Below are 6040 nucleotides of genomic sequence, written 5' to 3' on the forward strand. Positions count from 1 at the left end.
CTGTGTGTGTGTGTGCGTGTGTGTGTGATTGTGTGTGTGTGTGAGGGAGAGAGAGGGAGGGAGGGAGAGGGAGAGAGAGGGAGAGAGAGGGAGGGATAGAGAGGGAGGGTGAGAGAGAGAGAGAGAGAGAGAGGGAGGGAGAGTGAGGGAGGGATGTGTGAGAGTGTGGAGTGGAGAGAGGGAGGGAGGGCGGGAGGGAGAGAGAGGGAGGGAGGGGAGGGAGAGTGTGCGAGGGAGAGAGAGTGTGTGGTGTGTGTGGGAGAGAGAGGGAGAGAGAGGGAGGGAGAGAGAGAGAGGGAGAGAGAGAGGGAGAGAGGGGGGGGAGGGAGAGGTGAGAGAGGGGGGAGAGTGTGGGGGTGTGGAGAGAGGGGGAGAGAGGGGGGAGAGAGGGGGAGAGAGAGGGAGAGAGGAGAGAGAGAGGGGGGAGGGAGAGGGAGAGAGGGGGAGGGAGAGAGGGGGAGGGAGAGAGATGGGGGAGGGAGAGGGAGAGAAAGGAGAGAGGGGGAGAGAGAGGGAGAGGGAGAGAGAGGGAGAGAGAGGGAGAGAGAGGGAGAGAGAGAGGGAGAGAGAAAGAGGGAGAAAGGGAGGAAGTGAAGGAAAGAAAGGACAGGAGAGAGAAAAGGTGGGAGAGGAATGGCGGGAGAGAGAGGGAAGGAGGGAGGGGAGAGGGAGGGAGGGGAGAGGGAGAGAGTGAGGGGAGAGAGAGAGTGAGGGGAGAGAGAGCGAGCGAGGGGAGAGAGAGCGAGCGAGGGGAGAGAGAGAGAGCGAGGGGAGAGAGAGAGAGGGGAGAGGGAGAGAGTGAGGGGAGAGGGAGATAGTGAGGGGAGAGGGAGAGAGTGAGGGGAGAGGGAGAGAGTGAGGGGAGAGGGAGAGAGTGAGGGGAGAGGGAGAGAGTGAGGGGAGAGGGAGAGAGTGAGGGGAGAGGGAGAGAGAGAGGAGAGAGAGTGAGGGGAGAGGGAGAGAGTGAGGGGAGAGGGAGAGAGTGAGGGGAGAGGGAGAGAGTGAGGGGAGAGGGAGAGAGTGAGGGGAGAGGGAGAGAGTGAGGGGAGAGGGAGAGAGTGAGGGGAGGGGAGAGGAAGAGAGGAGGGAGGAGGGAGGGGAGAGACAAAAAGAAAGGAAAAGGTGAGGGATAGAAAGACGGAGAGGAAGATAAAGGAAAGAATAAGAAGAAAGCAAAAGAGGACAGAGATAAAAAACAGAGAGAGAGAGAGAGTGAGAGGAGGGGGAGAGAGAGGAGGGGAGAGAGAGGAGGGGAGAGAGAGGGGGGAGAGAGAGGGGGGAGGGAGAGAGGGGAAGGTAGAGAGAGAGGGAAAGAGGGAGAGGATGAGGGAGAGTATGAAGGAGAGAGGGAGAGGATGAGGGAGAGAGAGAGGGGGGGAAAGAGGAGAGGATGAGGGAGAGAGAGGAGACAGAATGGTGACTGTGTGTGTGTGTGTGTGTGTGTGTGTGTGTGTGTGTGTGTGTGTGTGTGTGTGTGTGTGTGTGTGTGTGTGTGTGTTTGTGTATGTAATAATAATAAATAATAATAATAATAATAGGTTTATTGAAATAGTGATAAACTGACAATAACACAATAGAGTACTTTTATGAGTAATACGCCTTGTCTAAGTTTTACAGTGATACCCTGACAATAATGCAATACAGTAATTATATGAGTGATATACCTAGTCTAAGTTTTATGAGTGTGTGTGTGTGTGTGTGTGTGTGTGTGTGTGTGTGTGTGTGTGTGTGAGAGAGAGAGAGAGAGAGAGAGAGAGAATGAAGGAGAGGGAGAGAGAAAGGGGAAGAAGGAACAGAAAGGGGAGGGGGAAGAGAAAGAGGGAGGGGGAAGAGAAAGAGGGAGGAAAAAGGGGGAGGGAAGGAGAAAGGGGGAGGGGGAAGGAGGAGAAAGGGGGAGGGGGAAGGAGAAAGGGGGAGGGGGAAGGAGGAGAAAGGGGGAGGGGGAAGGAGGAGAAAGGGGGAGGGGGAAGGAGGAGAAAGGGGGAGGGAAGGAGAAAGGGGGAGGGGGAGGGAAGGAGAAAGGGGGAGGGGGAGGGAAGGAGAAAGGGGGAGGGGGAGGGAAGGAGAAAGGGGGAGGGGGAGGGAAGGAGAAAGGGGGAGGGGGAGGGAAGGAGAAAGGGGGAGGGAAGGAGAAAGGGGGAGGGGGAGGGAAGGAGAAAGGGGGGAAGAGAAAGAGGGAGAAGGAAGAGAAAGGGGGAGAAGGAGGGAGGGAGAAAGGGGGAGAGGGAAGAGAAAGGGGGAGAGGGAAGAGAAAGGGGGAGAGGGAGGGAAGGAGAAAGGGGGAGAGGGAGGGAAGGAGAAAGGGGGAGAGGGAGGGAAGGAGAAAGGGGGAGAGGGAAGAGAAAGGGGAGGTGGGAGAAAGGGGGAGGGGGAGGAGAAAGGAGTAGGAGAGGGGAGGAGAAAGGAGTAGGAGAGGGGAGGAGAAAGGAGGAGAAACGGAGTGGGGGAGGAGAAACGGAGTGGGGGAGGAGAAAGGGGGTAGGTAGAGAGGGAGGGAGAGTGACAGAGGGAGTGGGAGGGAAAGTGAGAGTGGGAGTGGGAGGGAGAGGAGAAAGGAGAGAAAGGAGAATAAGGAGAGGAGCGAGAGGGAGGGGGGGACAGAAGAGGGAGGGGGAGAGAGAGGATGGGGGAGAGGAGAGAGGGGTGAGATAGAGGGGGGAGACAAAAGGGGAACAGGGTGGAGACAAAAGGGGAACAGGGTGGAGGGAGGAGGAAGAGGGGGAGAGGGAGAGGAAGAGGGGGAGAGGGAGAGGTAGAGAGGGAGAGAGAGGAGGAGAGGGGTGAGAAAGGGGAGAGGGGAGAAAGAGGGAAGAGAAAGGGGAGAGGGGAGTAAGGGGAGAGGGGAGTAAGGGGAGAGGGGAGAAGAAAGGAAAGATAAAGGAGAAAGAGGAAAGATAGAGGAGGAAGAGGAAAGATAAAGGAGAAAGAGGAAAGATTGAGAAGGAAGAGGAAAGATAGAAGAGGAAGAGGAGAGAAAGAGGAAAGATAGAGGAGAGAGAGGAGAGGAGAGATGAGAGAGAAGAGGAGAGATAGAGAGAGAGATAGATAGAGGTAGAGGAGAGGAGAGGAGAGTAGATAGAGAGGAGAGGAGAGGACGAGATGAGAGAGAAGAGGGAGAGGATAGAGAGAGATTAGAGAGATAGAGAGATAGACCGAGGTAGAGGAGAGTAGAGAGAGGAGAGGAGAGGAGAGATGAGAGAGAAGAGGAGAGATAGAGAGAGAGATAGATAGAGGTAGAGGAGAGGAGAGGAGAGTAGATAGAGAGGAGAGGAGATAGAGGAGAGGAGATAGAGGAGGGGAGATAGAGGAGAGAGAGGAGAGGAGAGAGATGGGAAAGAGATGGGAGAGAGGAGAGAGAGGAGAGGGCGTACGTGCTGTTGTATGGTGCGGGTTCCCCCCTTTTTAGTGGCAGGTTGTGCTCACGTGCCCGTGGGTGTGGGCGTGATGGTCGGGTGGGCGGCCTTTTTGTAACAAGGATGAAACTGGGCGTCCATGGGCGTGCCGGCCTGGCTGGTGCAGGTGTTTTGTGCACGTGTTTTGGTCTTCTTGCTGCCCGTATACACACATGCACACACGCATACACACACACACACACACACACACACACACACACACACACACACACACACACACACACACACACACACACACGTACATTAATGTACACATACATTGTTTAAAATACACAAATTTCCTATACAATAATGTTTACTCTATTGACTATTTCTTTCAAATTCATATGATTTGTGAGGTTTAACAAATAAATAAATAAAAGTAGAATAAAATAAAGTGATTGGTCCAACGTCGACAAGGTTGTAGAAGCAGGGCACCCTAACCACGAGACTGGTATGTTAGTACTGAACCACACCTGTACAACAGATGCCTAAATCTACTCTTAATCCTTATATATTATGTACTTTCTCTAAATACAAAGTACCCTTAATTCATACAAATTTAGTATTACAAAAATTAATAAATATCTGGATTCGTTAGTCGTTTCATAGTCTTAAAACACCATTTTCTACAGGTACCATGAACGTAATTTGCCTGGGAATTAATATATATTTTTAATTTACTCACCTGTGGCTTTTGTGTAGTTTCTGGAGTCGAGTACGATGGTTTTTTAATAAATAAATAAAGTTCCAATGCACATGTACAAAGTATTAGGTAATCACGCTAAACAACACGAACACAAACCGGGAACACACCATACACCTCCTCACACTACGAGATCTCAACTCAAACTGGACTTGGAGCGACTGTCAACCCCAACAACGTATTGGGTATAAATTTTGACGCGCTATAATTTTCGTTTTTACACAATAAAAGAAACTAAGCCTTATAGAAATAGATTTTTTATTAAACTGATTTATAAGAGGTGGTATTAATATAATTCTAGGGTTATATGGATGTGAAAAGAAACAGAAATGCCATTTTATTTTGGGACCAATTTTAGCATGTGAGGTCAGTTGCAGGACCCTGAGGGAATTGAAAGTATTTTGCTGTGCTTTTATATAAGCGTTCATTATTCAAACAATTCTATATTAATTCTATCCAATTATGTACAGGCTAATTTCAAAATAATTCTTATCCATATCAAAGTTGATGGACCAATTATAAAATTACTCAATAAAAACTAAACTGGCAACTGCGATATTCAAAACTGGGCGGTTTGTGAATTCATTCTTGACTTTCGATATCTGTTAGAAATACTAAAAGAAAAAAATATACATTCTACACAATTCTATGATTCCCTAAATTTCTGTTATTAATTATAAACATTTTAGTGCCCAAATTTGTATGATAAAATTTCTTCTAAAATTTCATCAATTGACAGCTTTCACGATTTCCATCTCTACGATGGACACGGGCCTTCTTACTTTTGTACAATGACAAAAATTCAAATTAACGTGTAATTGTAAAGTAGACCTTGATTATCTAATCAATTCAATTATTCTTTACATCTGTATTTATATAATATATTTATCTATTTATCTATTTTTATGTATTAATTTATTACATTTATTCATTCATATATTTACTTATTTTTGTTGCTTTATTTACTTTATTGATTTATTTATCTATTTATTTTGATTATTTACAACCCAATTGAATTTCTAATTAGACTTGTCGCTCTACACATATCAAGACAATCTTCCAGGCAGACACCCCGTGCCCAAATCAAGGTCTAAGCAAGAACAGGGGGCTTCACAGTGGAGAGTACTCAACCGACATGACGTTACGACTTGATGACGTCATGTCGTCTGTCTTTGGTTCCTTTTACGAAATATATGTTTATTTCTTTCCTTCGTTCAACTAATTTATTATTTTTTCTTTCTGGTGTCAACAGGTGAGTTTATTCAGGTGGCAGAGGAGGAAGAGGAGGAAAAGGAGGAGGAGGAGAATAAGGAAGATAGGAAGGAGAAGGAGGAGGACGAGGAGGAGGAGGAGGAGGAAAAGGAGGAAGAGGAAAAGAGGAGGAAGATAAGGAATAGGACACAGGAGGAAGAGGAAGGGAAGGAGAAAGAGGAAAGAGAAAGAATAGGGGGAGGAGGAGGAGGAGGAGGAAGAGAAGAAGAAAGATGAGAGAGAGGAGAAGGAGGTGAAGGAGGAGGACGAAGAGGAGGAGAAGAAGGAGGGAAAGGAGGAGAAGGAGGAAAAGGAGGAGGAGAAGAAAGAGGAGAGAGAGGAGAAGGAGGAGATGGAGGCGGACGAAGAGGAGGAGGAAGAGAAAGAGAAGAAAGAAGAAAAGAAGTGTGGAAAGGAGGAGGAGGAGGAGGAGGAGGAGGAGGAGGAGGAGGAAGAGAAAGAGAAGAGAGAAGAGAAGAAGGAGAAGGAGGAGGAGGAGGAAAAGGAGGAGGAGGAGGAGGAAAAGGAGGAGGAGGAGGAGGAAATGGAGGAGAAGAAAGAGGAGAGAGAGGAGAAGGAGGAGATGGAGGCGGACGAAGAGGAGGAGGAAGAGAAAGAGAAGAAAGAAGAAAAGAAGTGTGGAAAGGAGGAGGAGGAAGAGGAGGAAGAGAAAGCGAAGAAAGGAGAGAAG

At 48.3% G+C, this 6040-nt stretch overlaps 1 protein-coding gene across 5 annotated transcripts in view; it reads right to left on the reverse strand.

Annotated features, from left to right (window-relative positions):
• Nucleotides 1-4244, reverse strand: part of LOC143040968 (uncharacterized) — a 104015-nt gene extending 99771 nt beyond the window's left edge. For all 5 annotated transcript variants that reach the window (XM_076212408.1, XM_076212410.1, XM_076212409.1 and 2 more), the window contains exon 1: nt 4081-4244. The gene's annotated coding sequence lies outside the window, so the exon portion shown is untranslated. The remainder of the gene's footprint in view (nt 1-4080) is intronic.
• Between the last annotated feature and the right edge of the window lie 1796 nt (nt 4245-6040).

Source organism: Oratosquilla oratoria, chromosome 30 (genome assembly GCF_046742065.1).
Source record: "Oratosquilla oratoria isolate Oo_2021 chromosome 30, ASM4674206v1, whole genome shotgun sequence".
Taxonomy (NCBI): Eukaryota; Metazoa; Arthropoda; class Malacostraca; order Stomatopoda; family Squillidae; genus Oratosquilla; species Oratosquilla oratoria.